General features: G+C 47.9%; 1 protein-coding gene across 3 annotated transcripts in view; it reads right to left on the reverse strand.

Annotated features, from left to right (window-relative positions):
• The window catches only part of WNT11 (Wnt family member 11), a 71,452-nt gene extending 63,666 nt beyond the window's left edge, over nucleotides 1-7,786 (reverse strand). Inside the window, exon 1 of one of the 3 annotated variants that reach the window (XM_084841594.1) lies at nucleotides 7,293-7,786. The gene's annotated coding sequence lies outside the window, so the exon portion shown is untranslated. The remainder of the gene's footprint in view (nucleotides 1-7,292) is intronic. The other 2 variants (XM_084841593.1, XM_084841595.1) reach the window with 2 other exon arrangements.
• Nucleotides 7,787-16,238: the final 8,452 nt, after the last annotated feature.

The raw sequence follows: 16,238 nt of genomic DNA on the forward strand, positions 1-16,238 counted from the left end.
CTGATGTTCAGCCAGATGTGTTTGACTGCAATCCCCATCATTTCCAGGCTGAGAATGATGGGAGTTGCAGTCCAACACATTTATTTATTTATTTATTTATTTATTTGATGCATGCCCTGCCTTTATACCAAAACATGGCACTCAAGGCAGCACATCTGGAGGGCACCAGGCTGTCTTGGGCCATAATAAACAGGGTAGTCTTTAAGGTGCCACAAGACTTTGTTGCTTTTTCTTTTGTTTTTCATTCTTTCACTGCTGCTGGAGTGGATGGCTTTAGAAAAAGACTAGACAAGTCCACGGAAGAGAAAGGATCTACCAATTTTATGATAGAAAAATGGAGCTTCTGAGTTCAGAGGCAGATGTTGGGGCAAGGGGGAAGGCAGTGAGGAAGGGCAGTTGACTTCATCATGCCCTGTTTCAGGGCTTCCCACAAGCTTCTGGCCAGCCACTATGGGATGTGGCGGGCAGGACGAGACGGACCCTTGGCCTGACCCAGCAGGGCTCTTGTTCTGTAAAGCCATTCAAAACAGAAGTCTCCTGTCTCCCAACAACAGCTCTTAGGTCAATCCCTATTCACTGTCTCCGCTGAGGACTGAGTAAGAAGCAACGGGTATTAACTAAAAGGTAGAGACCAGAAAATCAAGCAGTAAGGCTTTTCCCAGACTGTACTATTTACAGGCAAGGGCATGTTGCAGGTTTGAGTGCTCCCCCTGGAGACTCATAGATCACCAGCATGTCAAGCAGAAGGTTAACCTGACTCACTCATTTTCTGGGTGTGGGGAGTTGATTTTGTGGAGAAGCATTCAAGAGTGCAATTCTGCACCTGGACCCTGCGTATTTCTCTCCCCCTCTCCCTCCGGATGTCTGTGAACCACTCTTTGCCTCTCTCTACTTCATTGTTTGTTTGTCTGTTTGTTTATTTATTTCATTCTATACCACCCCATAGCCGAAGCTCTCTGGGCAGTTCACAAAATTAAAACCAAACAGCACACAATAAAACAATATAAAATATACAGAATATTAAAACCACAGTATAACAATACAACCAGAATAAAACCTAGCAGCAGTGCAGAGATTTAAAATACAGATTTAAAACAGCAAAGCTAAAAGTCTAGAAAGCTAAAATGCCTGAGAAAATAAAAAGGTCTTCACCTGGCGCCGGAAAGGATACAGTGTAGGTGCCAGGTGAGCCTCACTAGGGAGCTCATTCCACAGCCGGGGTGCCACAGCAGAAAAAGCCCTCCTCCTAGTAGCCACCCGCCCCACCTCCTTTGGCAGGGGCTCACGGAGGAGGGCCGCTGAGGATGATCTTAAGGTCCGGGGCCGGGCAGGCACATATGGGAGGAGGCAATCCTTCAGATAACCTGGCCCCAAGCCGTCAAGGGCTTTGAATGTTAATACCTGCTTGCTGCTTGCGGAATAGAATGGTGTGTAAAGCATGGAGACATCTTGTGTTATTCCTTACTACATCAGGGTGGGGCCAAACTCACTTGCAGAGAAGCTCTCTGGGGCTGCATTCCAGTGGTGGGTGGAGCCAAATGCAAAGGGGGTGGAGCCCCACATACCTGTATATTTTAGCTTAAAGCTCCTCCTGCCACTAATTAAGCCATAGGGGAAGCATTTCAACTTTTCAGAATGGGATGGGGGGACTGCACAAAAGCCAGAAAATCAACAAATGATATGGGGAAAGGGGGAGTGGCCTTCTGGGGAACCCCAGAGGGTTGGATTGGGCCCCTGGGCTGGAGTTTCTGCACCTTGCACTTGACATTATGTGGGAGAAGGGAAGAATAAGACAGAGATGCTCTTTTCAGCAACACAGCCTAGTTCATCTCTTATAACATCTACTTTGATTCACAGAAAGAGCACTGGACAGAGAACTGCTAAGGTCAGGTTTTCTGTCTATGACCATTTGCCTTGGGCAAAATGTTGGAGCAAATTTATGCAGTTTGCAAAATCAAATAGTAACGCTTTGCCTGGATCAGACCATTTCAAGCTATGGGAGTGGAAGCATTGCATATTTGGCTGTTTGTGCATGTAGAAAAAAAATAAATAACTTGTTGCGGGGAGGGAGAAGTTAAGCAGAATGCCTCTCCCTGACATGCTAGTTTTCTATGTGTGTGGCGGGAGGGCGTGCAGTTGCAAATGTGGAACAACCCTACCTGCAGGCTTGTCGTGGTGAAGACTCCCAGAACGGCCGTATCACTCGATTGTCAATTGTATAAAAATGGCCTCTAAGTGTCTCATCTGAATATTTCTGTCTCCATGATGTTAGGATCTGGGTTTTATAGACCTGCGTTCCACCTGCAGGTATCTCCAGCATGGTACACCTTAACCTATGCCTCAAACATCCAGTTCTTCATACGAACTACAGTCCAGATATCACAGGATCATGTTTCAGCTGTGATGGATCATGCCGATATCTAGGTGACTGGACCAGAAAAGCGTTGGTCAGCATATTTAGGGTGCAATCCTATGCACATTTAGACAGAAACAAGTCCTACAACTCCCAGTATTCCCCAGCTAGCATAGCTATGCTGGGAGTTGTAGGACTTGTTTCTGTCTGAACATGCATGGGATTGCACCCTTATTCCCAGAAGCCACAACATGCTCCAGAAACGTGGTCCGGGGAGAAATATGCTTATTTTGTCACATAAGCTGAACTCTTTGTAAGTGGCCAAGTGTAGCCAGAAAATGTTATGAAGTCACATTTTCAGGGTTTTTTTACTGCTGAAGCTAGAAGCTAACTGGACGGAAGACGACCTGGGAACCCCATGTAAGCTGTGCTGAATTCCATGGGGGATGGCCAAAGTTTGTGTAAGATGTTTAAGAGGATTCCATGTAATGGTCAGCAGAATACTGCATGTAAAACCCCGAAAGAACATTGTCACGTGAAAGTGTTGGAATCTGTGTACGTGTGTGTTTCATCAACTTTTGGAAACAATTTTCTTTCCGTTAAAAGTGAAACCATAAGAGCATCAGAACAAAGGGACCTGCTGGATAAAAATGATCCATATACACCACCCTTCCTCAACCTGGTGGTCTTCATATGTGTTGGAGTACAACTCCCATCATCCACAGCCAGCACAAGAACAAGAGCCCTGCTGGATCAGACCAAGGGTCCATGTAGTCCAGCATTCTGTTCACACAGTGGCCAACCAGCTGCCTGTGAGAAGCCCACAAGCAGGATATGTGCACAAGACCATACTCCCACATTTTTCCCTCTGGTCTGGCTCAGGATGGTGGGAGTTGTAGTCATCTGGCAGGCACCAAGTTGGAGGAGACTGATCTGTGTCTTATATCATGTTTCCCACAGTCGTTTTTATATGTTTATTTCTATTTATTATTACATTTATATCACACTTTTTTCCTTTTGCAAGGAACCCAAGGCAGCGCATATGATCCCCCTCCTCTCCCTTTTCTCCTCACAACAACCCTGTGAGTATGTTCAGCTGAGAGTCAGTGACTGCCACTGGCACAAAGCCACCCAGTGAGCTTCCTGGCCAAGTGGGGTCTAGAACCCAGATCTCCCAAGTCCCACTCCAATACTCTAACCACTACACCACCCTGGCTTTGGGAAGCCTACAAGCTGGAGATGAAGGAAACAGACCTTGCTCATTATCACACACGCATGCATGCACGCACTCACACACAAGACAGCGACTGGAATTCAGGGGGAATATACATTTTGCCACATCTGGATTTAAATTCTAGCAGAGCCAACCAGAACCAGAAAACCTTGTTTCATGAGCCCAGCCAGTGGAAAAACCAGTTGCCCAGCCCAAAAAACATAAGAATATAAGAAGAGTCATGCTGGATCAGACCAAGGGTCCATCTAGTCCAGCATTCTGTTCACTCTGTGGCCAACCGGCTGCCACAGGAAACCCACAAGCAGGACATGAGCGCAACAGCACCCTCCTGCCCATGTTCCCCAGCAACTGGTGTACATAGTGGAGGTAGCATAGAGCCATCAGGACTAGTAGCCATTCATAGCCTTCTCCTCCAGGGATTTGTCTAAGCCCCTTTTAAAGCCATCCAAATTGGTGGCCATCACTGAACAACTGAGCAGTCAAAGACGTCTGAGGACCCTAAAGTATCTTCTCCTTCATCCAGTCTGTAATGGGGCTTCACTGACAGCTGTTAGGAGCCCAAGAGGCTGGTGGGGCTTATCCCTTTGCAAAATCAGTAACTGCAGAGAGGGAAGAATCTGCCAGCTCCTACCTGACACATTCTAGCTGCAGATTTGGGTTCAAGATTCAGGTCATATATGAAATCGCATCTAAGGAGGGGCAGGAAAAAGGGAGCAGCATTCTCAACCCAAGCAACTTGACATCCGCAATGGTTCTTCTTATTGGATTAATTGTTTGGGTTTGGGATGTTGTAAAAAAAATGTTTTCTCTTTTTTTTTTCTCCAGACCTGCAAGTACATAGCAGTCTGCCCACCTTCACCCCTCTCTCTTTCCTACCCTGCCAGTCTGTGTGTTTTTCCAATTTTCAGTGTGCTGCTACTCCTGTTAAAAGGATCTTCCAAGCAGATTCTCTACTCTACTATCTAATAGATATCTAAAGTCTAATCTAAATCACATCCATTTGTCTTTAACAACCACAACCAAATGAATCCATATTTGCAGCTATTCCAGTTTCAAAGGCATATTAAATCTGCCTTCTGATGGCGGAGAAGCGTTGCAAAGCTATGTGAGCATTTGTAAAAAGGCAGGGTATAAATCAAATATTAATGATGATGATAATAATGATAATGACAACAACAACAACAATAATAGCAGCTTTCCCAATAGCTTTCCCAACAATAATAATAATAGCAGCTTTCCCTCTAGTGTTCTTGAACATTGCAAGCTGTCAGATTTCTGTGATCATCTTTTTTCTTAATCATTCACTATCAATCAGGTTTTTAATCTGCTCATTAAACCAGAACTGTTGTAACCTGGATCTCAAATTATCTTCTCTAATGCACTGTCTCCTTTCTCCTTTATCTTCTTAGATCTTTCTTCTACCATGGATCAGGCACTATCCCTGTTTTCTATTCTCTGCACTCTCTAGGTTTCTGTGGTTCCGTTCTTTTCTGTTATTGTTATATTTCTCACCTCTCATTCTATGGCAATTGTACTATCTGTTCTCCAAGGGTCTGCCTAAGGGGCTGGATCCAGACTGAGTCATACTTAGAGTAGACCCATTGACTTCAAGGAGATTGATGTTACAAACCCCATTGATTTCAATGGGTCTACTCTAATTATGGCTAAGTATATTGATCATAAATATCATATTGTCAGACCAATCCTGAATGTTTTTTAGTTGGAAGAAAGTGCAACTGGGTTTAAGGGGGCTTTCTCCCAGGTTGGTAAGCCCAATAGGTTTGCAGCCCTACTGTCAGTTACCTATCAGACTGACAGCCCAATGTCAGGTTTACTCACAAGTAAGCCCCATTTTGTTCAAGAGGGGTTACTCCCCAGTTAGAAGCTTTGCAGCGTAATCCTATGCATGTTTACTCAGAATTATTGCCCACTGAGTTCAATGAGATATATTCCCCGACATGTGTGTCTAGGCTACAGTTCGATGCACACTTAACTGGCAGGCAACTTACATCTGAGTAGAAATGCTCAGATTTAACATCGCCATGCCAATTCCAGGCTTTTATCTTGGAACCTTAAATGCAACTGAAATGAAGCTTGATGGCTCTGATTTTACAAGCCTTTTAAAATGCCTGTGAGATTATAATCTTACAGAAGGCTCAAACAATAGCGGGAAGATAACATAAAAAGTCTCTCAGGGTTTTGGAGCATTTATGTTTCCAGCCGTGGCAGAGAAAAGAAGTCACAGACATCCACTAGGGATGATATCTCCCTTGCAATCCACTTTTGAGATGACTAGGAAGTGTGCGGAGGGAAGACCTGTTCATCTCAATGAGTCTTGCAGAACTTGAGTTTCTAGACATGGTATTGGGGGCGTGAGGTGGGGGGATGATCCCAGCAGCAGCAGCTCGAAGGAATGGCGCATTTATTTATTTATTTATTTATTTATTGCATTTATATCCTGCCTTTTTTCCTCTTGCAAGGAAAATAAAGAGCCAGTGTGGTGTAGTGGCGGGAGTGTCGGACTGGGAGCCGGGAGATCCAGGTTCTAGTCCCCACTCGGCCATGGAAGCTCACTGGGTGACTTTGGGCCAGTCACAGACTCTCAGCCCAACCCACCTCACAGGGTTGTTGTTGTGGGGATAAAATGGAGGAGGAGGAGGAGGAGGAGGAGGAGGAGGAGGAGAATATAAGCCGCCTTGGGTTCCTTAAGTAGGAAAAAAGGCGGGATATAAATGTAATAAATAAATAAATAAATAAATATAGTGGGACCAACACAGAAGAAATATTTGCAATTCCAGGGGTATGAAAAAAGGGGGGATGCTCTTGACTTTGGGATGTTCCGAAACAGGGCAGCGGCTATTCTGTTCTAATAGGGCTTTGATCCGAAATCAGAGGGGATCCTTTCAAACGAAGGAGCGCATGGCGACTTTATGAGTGCCTAGGACCACAGGCGTACGTACGTTCCAGCTAGGCAGATCTCTTTTACACCCGCATAGGGCATACATACAGATATAGTTTCTCAGCATCCAGAGACAGCTTCGCCCTAGACCGGCTGCCAACTTTGCATCATTTTCGGGCGGCTTTCGCGAGCCAGCCTTTTACAAAAGATCGGTTTACAAGGAGGCGTCAAATATCTCCCTCCCCAGCTCTTTGGACACTTTTAAATGCCAGATTCGCATCAGTGGCGCACAGACACAGACAGATCTCTTCCCCTCAGCACGAAATCGTTGCGTTTTTGCTCACACACCCTTTTCAGTTTTGAAACTATTTCACCCTCTGCTTCCCCCCCTTTTTTTTCTTGTGCAAAATACCCACCCCACCCACCCCCTTGGGCGTTATGTGTGTCTCAAAGTCCTCCTCTCCACCGCCCCCACCCCCCTCTCCAGTTTTGGCTAAATTTTAAAATATAACCTTAACATCTGCATGCATGCCCCACACAACTCGGTCTGCACCCTTTGGTCAATTTCACTGGTTTGACCACACACCGGCGCCGAATCTGGAGACCGCCGGCTCGATTTCTCGTTTTACAAAAAGACCCCAAACGTTGGGGGGGGGGGGGTGAACCACGCAAACCCAGTCGACACCCCCCACCCCCACCAGCCTTGCCTGAAGTCGTTCAGCCAGGCATTCCTACGGCTTCTCTCCCACCCACCCAAATCATATTTACTAGTTAAAAAGAGCCGGTGCTCCATCGCTTTCCCTTACCTTTTGGCAGTGAGACGCTTTCTCTCCCTCCCCCTTTCAAATCGCCCCCCTTTTAAAAAGAGGCGGTGGTGGAATGTCTTCAACAGCCCTCCTGCTTCGTCTCTCCGAGTGGTTCTGGGGAGGGGCGGGCGGGCGGGCTGGTTACAGATGCAGCGGGCCAAAGAAGTGTTCCAAACGCGGTTCCCAAAGGCAGGAAGGTCACCCGGAGGTGAAATCGCTGTTGAAGCGAAAGGCGCACCGACCGAGTCGACCGGGGGCTCGGGGTGGGTGGCTGGGTGGGTGTCAGAAGACAGACCCAGAATACTAAAAATGAAAAGGACAAGGGAAGGGAAGGGAACCCAGAGGCTCCGGGAGGCGCGGCCGTGCGCGGGGCTGTGCGCGCGCGCGGCTGCGCGTCTCGCTGCGCGCCGCGCCTGGGTCGCCGGGCCGATCGCCCTCTCCAGCCCGCGTGCGAGCGGCTCAGCGGCTGCGACGCGTCTTTCTGCCGTCTCCTCCGGAGCAACCTGCCTATATGCCCTCCTCCGGGCTTTGATGTGAGCGGTGATGTCAGCCCGCATTAGCATAACAAAAAACGCGCCGGGTCTACTGCCTCGGACGGGACAAATAACGCGTTTGATCTATTCCGGGGGGAGGTGACAAAGGCAGGGGAGGACGCGAGGAGCGCGCGTTTGCCAGCGACCGCTCCGCCCCCGCCTGCCCGCCCCGGCCCCGGCCCCGGCCCCGGCCCCCTCCCTTCCGATCCGGATTAACGCCAGAGGGCGGGCGGGGCGCGGCGCGGCGCGGCGCGGACCTAGGCGGGGCTCCTCGCGGAGCGCGCCGGGGCTTCCTGCGCCAAGACAGCGGGCGACTGTAGGATCGCAGCCTTAGTTCTGGCGCGACCAGAGGAGGCTGGTGGCTCCGATTTCGGGGGGGGGGGGCTGTGACCCCATTTGGGTCTCAGTCAGAACCAACCAGAACTCCATAGGTGCTGGACCCTATCCCCAAAATACGTCCGAGCCCCCTTGTAGCCGGATCCATTGCGTATTTATGACGCGGAAGTAAGTCCCGTTTTCATTCAGTGGGGCTGACTCCTTACTTGGAAGGAAGTCCTGCTGATTTCAAGCGGGGTAACTCAGTAGATTTCTTACTTATGGAAATACGTCCCATTGAACACGGTGAGATTTACTTATGAGGAAACTTGCATCCCAGTTGTGACTATGTCCAGGCGTAGCTGTATATGTTGGATCCCTCCCGAATCTCGCCTCTCCAGTTCCTATCTTCTTCCTCGCTGTTACAATTTACGTTTGCATGCTCTTTGGGGCAGGAATATGTACACGTCTCCTTTTCCTCCTCTATTGCTTTCCTCCTCCACCTTCTTTTCCTTCTTCTTTTCTTCATCTTGCTGCAGCTCTTTTCCTCCTCATTTTCCTTCCTCTGCTCCTCCTTTTGCTTCCTTTGCTTCCTCGGCTTCTTCTTTCTTTCCCTTCCTTTCAGTCTCCTATTCCTTCTTTTCCTTCCTTTTCTCCTCCTCCTCCTCCTCTTCTTTTTGCCTTCCTCATCATCTTCCTCCTTTCCTCTACTGCTTCTTCTTCCTTTCCTTCCCTTCCACTCCTTTCCTTTCTCCTCCTCCTCCACAGGCAGTGCAATCCTATGTATGTATATGTCCCACAAGTTTAGGATTGTTGCAGCAGCCTGCGATCCTGAGCTAGTCAGGAAGCTAGGTTCACTTTCGTTCACCTCTTGCCTCTGCTCTGATTGCCGTTAGTGGTCTTATTAGGCAGCTTCTCTCTCTCTCTTTCTCTCTCTTTCTCTCTCTCTCTCTCTGCCTCAACTTGCAAGATGTGGGTAAGCGTGGGCTCTGTCCCCCATGCTATTTAACATCTACATGAAACTGCTGAGTGGGGTCATCCAGAGCTTGGGAGCTGCTGTCATCAGTATGCTGATCAACTCCTTTTTGCCTTTACCAGGTGAGGCTGTGGATGTGCCAGATGGGTGCCTGGCGGCCACAATGGACTGAATGAGGGCTAATCCACTGAAACTCGGGCCAGACAAGACCAGGATGCCATTAGTGAGTGGTTCTTCTGACCAGATGGAGGGTGCTCAACCTGTTCTGGATGGGGTTGCACCCCTCCTGAAGGAGCAGGTTCGTAACTGCGGGGTTCTCCTGGAGTCATCTTTGTCACTTGAGGCTCAGTGGCAAAAAGTGCCTTCTACCAGCTTTGGCTGGCGACTCAGCTACTGTATGCCCCTATCTGACAGGGATGACCTGGCTTCAGTGGTCTATGTTTTGATCATCTCAAAGTTAGATTACTGCAATCTGCTCTACATGGGGCTGCCCTTGAAGATTGCTCAGAAGTTGCAGCTTGTGCAAAATGTGGCAGCCAGATTAATAACAGGGACCAGAAGGTCTGAGCATATAACACCAATTCCAGTCCATTTGCATTGGCTGCCTGCATATTTCCAAGCCCAATTCAAGGTGCTGGTTTTAACCTATAAAGCCTTACACAGTTTAGGACAGCAGTGCCTTTCTCAACATGAACCTAACTGGACACTATGATCAACTTCCGTGGCCTTCCTCCGAGTGCCTCCTCCAGTCCTTGGAGCCTCTGAAGATGGAAGCAAAGGAGAGGGCCTTCTCAGTAGTGGGTCCCAATTATGGAATGATCTCCCCACTGAGGCCTGCCTGGCACCAACACTGCCATCTTTTCAGAGCCAGGTTAAGACTAGGGATGGCGGAGAATTTCTCCCCGAATCTTCGGGAGGCCAAGTGCCGAGGCATTCAGCCCCCCGAAAGTGTTGGGGAAATTCTTCGCCGGCCCCCCGCCCCCCCAGATGGGACTTACCATGGCCGAATGTCCCTCTCGGCGGCGGGTCCCAGTGGCAGTTTGGCGGCGTTTCGTCGGGGGCGGGGGCGGCGGCCGGTCTCCTGACCGGCTGCCGCCACCGCCATTGCAAAAAAAAAAAGTGCGGTAAAAAAAACCCAAACACACCCGTGATAGGCTATGTAACGATTTACATAGCCTATCACGGCTAGATTTCCAAAGTCAGCCATGATAGGCTACGTAAATCATCACGTAGCCTATCACGGGTGACTTTGGAAAAAAAAAAAACGCATACGCAAATGGCGGCGGCCCATGGGCGCCACTATTTGCATTCCTTATTTTGGCACGTCTAGTCTACGTAAAGATTTACGTAGACTACGGCGAAAATAAGGGAACGCTATTTGCTAAAGATTTATTTGCTAAATCTTTACGTAGACTAGACATGCCAAAATAAGGAACACAAATGGCGGTCCCCATGGGAGCCGCCATTTGCGTACGCGCTTTTTTTTTTTTCAAAGTCACCCGTGATAGGCTACGTGACGATTTACATAGCCTGTCATGGCTGACTTTGGAAATCTAGCCGTGATAGGCTACGTAAATCGTTACGTAGCCTATCACGGGTGTGTGGGTTTTTTTGTTTTTTTTTTTGTTTTTTTTTCGCGGCCGGGTAGACGGGGCGCTTCTACTCGGCCTGAATTTCGCCGGCGAGGGATGGGGCGCCTCCCCCCCGGCCTGAATTTCGTCCAGGCGAGGCGGGGCGCCTCCCCCCCGCCTAAACTTCGGGGGGAGAACCGAAGCGCCATCCCCCCAACGGTGAAGCAAGCTTCGAGGACAGGTAAGGGACTTTCGCCCATCCCTAGTTAAGACTGCCTCTACTCCCAGGCATATGATGGCATATGATGTGGCATTTATGTCAGTTGTTTTGATCAAGTCCAGTATTTTATTGTAACTGCCTTAGGGCGCAATCCTAAGCATGTTTAGACAGGAAAAAGTCCTACAACTCCCAGCATTCCCCAGCCAGTTTGTCTGGGAGTGGGATCAGGACTACAAAAAGCAGTAACCTGGTGCAGCTTGAAGGGGAAGACTACGGGCTTTGCATACAGAAGGTCCTGGGTTCAAGGCTTGGTATTTACAATGGAAAGAATCAGGGAATCGGTGATGGGAAATTCCCTTTTCTGCCTGAGATCCTAGAAAGAAGCTGCCTGTTAGAGCAGTTAGGGAACCTGCTGCTGGACTACAGCTCCCATCGTCCTTGAGCATTGGTCTTGCTGGCTTGGGCTGATGGAAGTTGGAGTCCAACAACATCTGCAAGTCCGTAGTTTCCCCAGCCCAGGAGGAGAAACTACTGGGCTAAGTGGACACATAGACTGGCCTGGTTTAAGGCATCTTCCTGACTCCTAACGCAAAGCTTCCGGACTGCAGGAAACACACCTGCTCTGGATTTTTCTGGGCCTTGGGGCAAAATGCCCTCCGGACCCCTTTTTGCCTCTGGATGTGTGGGGGGAAAGAGAAGATGACAAGGGCCTTGACAATGTGCGAAGGGCTTCCTCCCCCACCCCGCTGCAGAACCGCAGAAACCCTAATGCAACGGTAGGCAACCTTCTGCCCATAGTACTAATCCCACCTAGGGAGGTTGGCCATCCGCTCGCTGCTAGAAGGAAAGGCAGGCTCCAATCATTCACTTCTCATTCCCTCTTGAATGCTGTGCCAGATGCACATGGACTGACAAATAATAAACAAGTGTGTGCCCTTACCTTTCAGCCTCGCCAATTAAAATTTGCCTTTCTTTGATTACAATTATAACTCTAGAGGGGAAAAGACATAGCACAAGTAATGTTTCCATACACCTAACTAGTCAAGGGGCATAAAATAAACAGAGTCAGTGACCTTGGGCCAGTCACTGACTCAGCCTAACCTACCTCACAGGGTTGATGTGAGGATAAAATGGAGAGGAGTAGGACATGTAAGCTGCCTTCAGTTCCTTAGAGGAAAAAAGTCCCGATATAAAGGCAGGATATAAAAAGGTAGAATAAACAAAAAATAAAATAAAAATAAATAAAAGCATTGCAGCACACATGAGAATTTAAGATGCATAAACTTTTATGTAGGTTATCCTACCACCAATGGCTTAGGTATCCATTTTTGCTGCTTTATACAATATATTCATAGCAGAATTTTCTTTAACATGATTCCAGGCCACAGTTAATGAATTACCAAGAAAAATAAGCAGTTAATATTTCAACCGGAAATCTTTCATGTTACCTTTCCGAAGACCGGCTGGTATTGACTGATTTCAAGGGTTGATTTCACCAGTAAACCCAAACAATACTCTACTTAAAACAATTTTAAAATATATTATACAGAGTTCCCTTTGGCTGGAAATCTCATCCATCTGATAGAGTCTGAAAGCACAAAAGTAAAATGTCAAAGGAACTGTAAGGGGATGGGTCGAGGCATAGAAATGCAACATGGCTAAACCTTAAGGCACCCTTCCCCAACCTGGGCCCTTCCAGATGTGTTGGACTACAACTCCCATAGGTCGAAGAAACCTGCCTTAAGATGGTATTTTCCAAATGTCTGACAAGTGATGGATACTAGGAAGCACGTTTAGGATCAGAAGATGCTACTTCTACCAGGGCAATCCATTTGAGCATCTCAACCCCAATATTCTGTTTTATACTTTTGACTTACTGGCTGCACCTCTCCAGTACCTTTTCCAACCCTACTATCTGAGATGCCTTTTTGTGAAGGTCGTGAAGGTCAGATCTGGGTGTTCCTGTTTGCAAAGCATGTGCTCTACCCACCGAGATCTGGTCCCTCCCAGTCTTGTATCCCCAACAGCTTTCTTGTAGAGAGTGCAAGAATAATACCCAAGGAAGGAAAAGCCGTAACTCTGTGGTGGAGCCCCTGCTTTGCATGCAGGAGGTCCCAGGTTCGATTCCCAGCATCTTCAGGTAGGGCTGGAAAAACTCCTGCCAGCCAGTCTGAGTCAATGCTCTGACTCAGTATAAGGCAGCTTCCTCTGTTCCTAGGAGGTCCCGCATGTTTCTAGGCCTGCCTCCCAATTGGAAGAAGGAAACCCCAGAACAGCAACTTGTACACCGATGTGATACTAGGACCCAGTGGGGTCATCCCATGAAGCTGATTGTGGGGAGATTCAGGACAAATCAAAGGAAGTCCCTCTTCACACAGCACAGAGTTAAACTGTGGAATTCACTGCCACAAGATGTAGGGATGGCCACCAATTTCGATGGCTTTAAAAGGGGATTAGACAATTTCCTGGAGGAGAAGGCTATCAGTGGCTATTGATGACTGTATGCTACCTCCAGTATCAGAGGCAGTATGCCTATGTATACCAGTTGCTGGGGAACATGGGTGGGAGGGTGCTGTTGCACTCACGTTCTGCTGGCGGGTTTCCTGTCAACAGCTGGTTGGCCACTGTGTGAACAGAATGCTGGACTAGATGGCATGTTGATCTCATCCAGCACGGCTCTTCTTCTGTTTTTATGTTCTTGGCAGGCAGCGCAGCTTCCTCGGAAGCTGTGTAATTCCACCACCATCTCTGCACTGGGTGTGATTGGATGGAGAGCGCTGGGACTGGCCATGAAGCTCACTTGGTGACTTTAGGCCAGTCATCAACTCTCAGCCTAACCTGCTACTCCGCAAGCTTGTTATGAGGACAAAATGGCGGCAGTGGGGGGGGGGAATGGGGACACACCATATAACGCGCCTGCCTTGAGCTTGTTGCAGGAAAGGTGGGATATAAATGTAAATGAATGAATGAATGAAATACCTGCCTCTGCCCTGCAGAGGTTGATACAGGGAGGAACTGTAGCTCAGTGGTAGGACACCCACCTTGCACCCAGAAGGTCTCAATCGCTGACATCACCAACTCAAAGGACCTGGAAACAGCTGATGGGAAAGACATTCTGCCTGGAAAGATGCTACCTGTCAGAATAAACAATCCCAGGCTAGAAAGACAGATGCTCTGACCTGGTCAAAGTCTGCTTTCTATGTGCCTATAACCAGGAGCAGGATCCCAGCATAGAATCACACAGAGGGCTGCCTCCTTTTGTAGGTGGGCACATTTTTGGGCCCCCAGACACACTGAATATATTTCTCACGGCGCCCTAGTGGTTTATCTCATGGCACGCCCTTTGGGAATCCCTGTCTTAAAACATCAGGATGTTTGGGCTTCCTCGTGTGATGGAAAATGCTTCCCTCCCCAGTTCTCCGCCACCCCCTTTTCTATAGAAAGGTGCATATGTCTCTTCTTAGTTGGGTAATTCAGATGTTTATAGGAAGAACTACACAATCTAATTAGATTTCATTGTAAGTAAACAGAGACCCCAGCTCAAACATTCAAATTGAAGTCAGATTGTGAGCTGTACACCATTCTTTCTTTCTTCTTTTCTTTCCGGGGGATATAGTTCTTGTAAGGAAAGGTTTTGGGTTTTTTAAATCTTTTTTGAGGAGGGCAACAAAGATGATCAGGGGACTGGAAACAAAGCCCTATGAAGAGAGACTGAAAGAACTGGGCATGTTTAGCCTTGAGAAGAGAAGACTGAGGGGAGATATGATAGCACTCTTCAAGTACTTGAAAGGTTGTCACAGAGGGGAAGGCCAGGATGTGTTCTTGATCATCCCAGAGTGCAGGACACGGAAGAATGGGCTCAAGTGACAGGAAGCCAGATTCCGGCTGAACATCAGGAAAAACTTCCTGACTGTTAAAGCAGTACGACAGTGGAACCAATTACCTGGGGAGGTGGTGGGCTCTCCCACACTGGAGGCATTCAAGACGAGGCTGGACAGCCATCTGTCAGGGATGCTCTGACTTGGACTCCTGCCTTGAGCAAGGGGTTGGACTCGATGGCCTTGTAGGCCCCTTCCAACCCTACTATTCTATGATTCTCTGATCTCCAGCTTTGTCAATATAAAAAATGTCTCATTTCTCTCCATGCCTGTTTCCACCTACCAAGGAACCGGTGTGTTTTGCCTGAGGAGGGAGCAAACACCTGGATTTTTATCATTTCAGAAATGGGGCTCATCTTCAAAAAACGGCAATCTACATATAATTGTGGGGTTGTTTTCTTCTTCCTAGCAACCCTTGGACAGTCCTGGGACTGGTCCTGGGACGGTAAGCTGAGATTTGAATGTCTGCAGCCCCCATTCCATTTTCTACTTGAAGACTATAACCAAATGCAGAACTCACAGGTTTGAAATCAGTCACTTTTTCCTTCTCCCCTGACTTTTTTTGCTCTGTTTACCATTTTGCCTGATGAAGAGTTCTGCAAAACTCAAAAGCTTGCATGGTAGTTTGTGACCGTTGAGTTGGCCTAATGAAGCTATTAACACTAATACATTTTTCTTTTGGATTTTTTCCTCTCTTTTTTTGAATCAGAGAGTACAACTCCTTCCATAGTTGTACTAACTCCTCTTCATACACGATGCATGCTCTGAATAGAAACTGAAGTGTAGCTTGCCACTTCTGATGTGTGCATTTCACTGCACGCACCCGGGGTGCGTGTAAGTCAGCATACATCAGTGTGGGACCATCACTGACCGCAAAGAGATTTATGGAAAGAATGTATGATGTGTGTCATGTATGTGTGCATGGGTGGAAAAAGGCTGTGGCCAATTGGGAGTTTCTCCCAACATGCTACACATTTGACCATCCGTGTGGAAGTTTCATCCTATTTCCTGTGTGGAAATATATAATGTGTGAAACAGCTCTCCAGGCAGCTTTGTGCATGCCTAGAACACATGCCCCTATTTCTTCTCTCTGCCTGGTGCTCCCACCATACAGAAATGGGATGAATGTGCAGGAGATACGCTTGCCATATGTGAGGAAAGCAGAAGGGTGAGTCAGGAGGAGAGGCGATTAAGAGAAGTAGCATAGTGGTAAATATTACCAAGTAGTGTGGTGGTAATTTTGAAGTGAAGTGTTCATCATGATAGTGCGCATACCTATGCCCCCAAGGAAAGTCCAGAAATGCAGGCAGCTATGTTGATTCATCCATCCATCCATCCATCCCCACCCCACTCCCACCCCCCGCTCTCTCTCCTATATATAGTTCACAACAATATGTTGTTGCTAGGAAAATCCATTTCTGCCCCAGCCACTGTGAATACTGCAGTTAAGCCC

Source organism: Heloderma suspectum, chromosome 3 (genome assembly GCF_057233095.1).
Source record: "Heloderma suspectum isolate Gila_16-S chromosome 3, 16-S_ref, whole genome shotgun sequence".
Lineage (NCBI taxonomy): Eukaryota > Metazoa > Chordata > Lepidosauria > Squamata > Helodermatidae > Heloderma > Heloderma suspectum.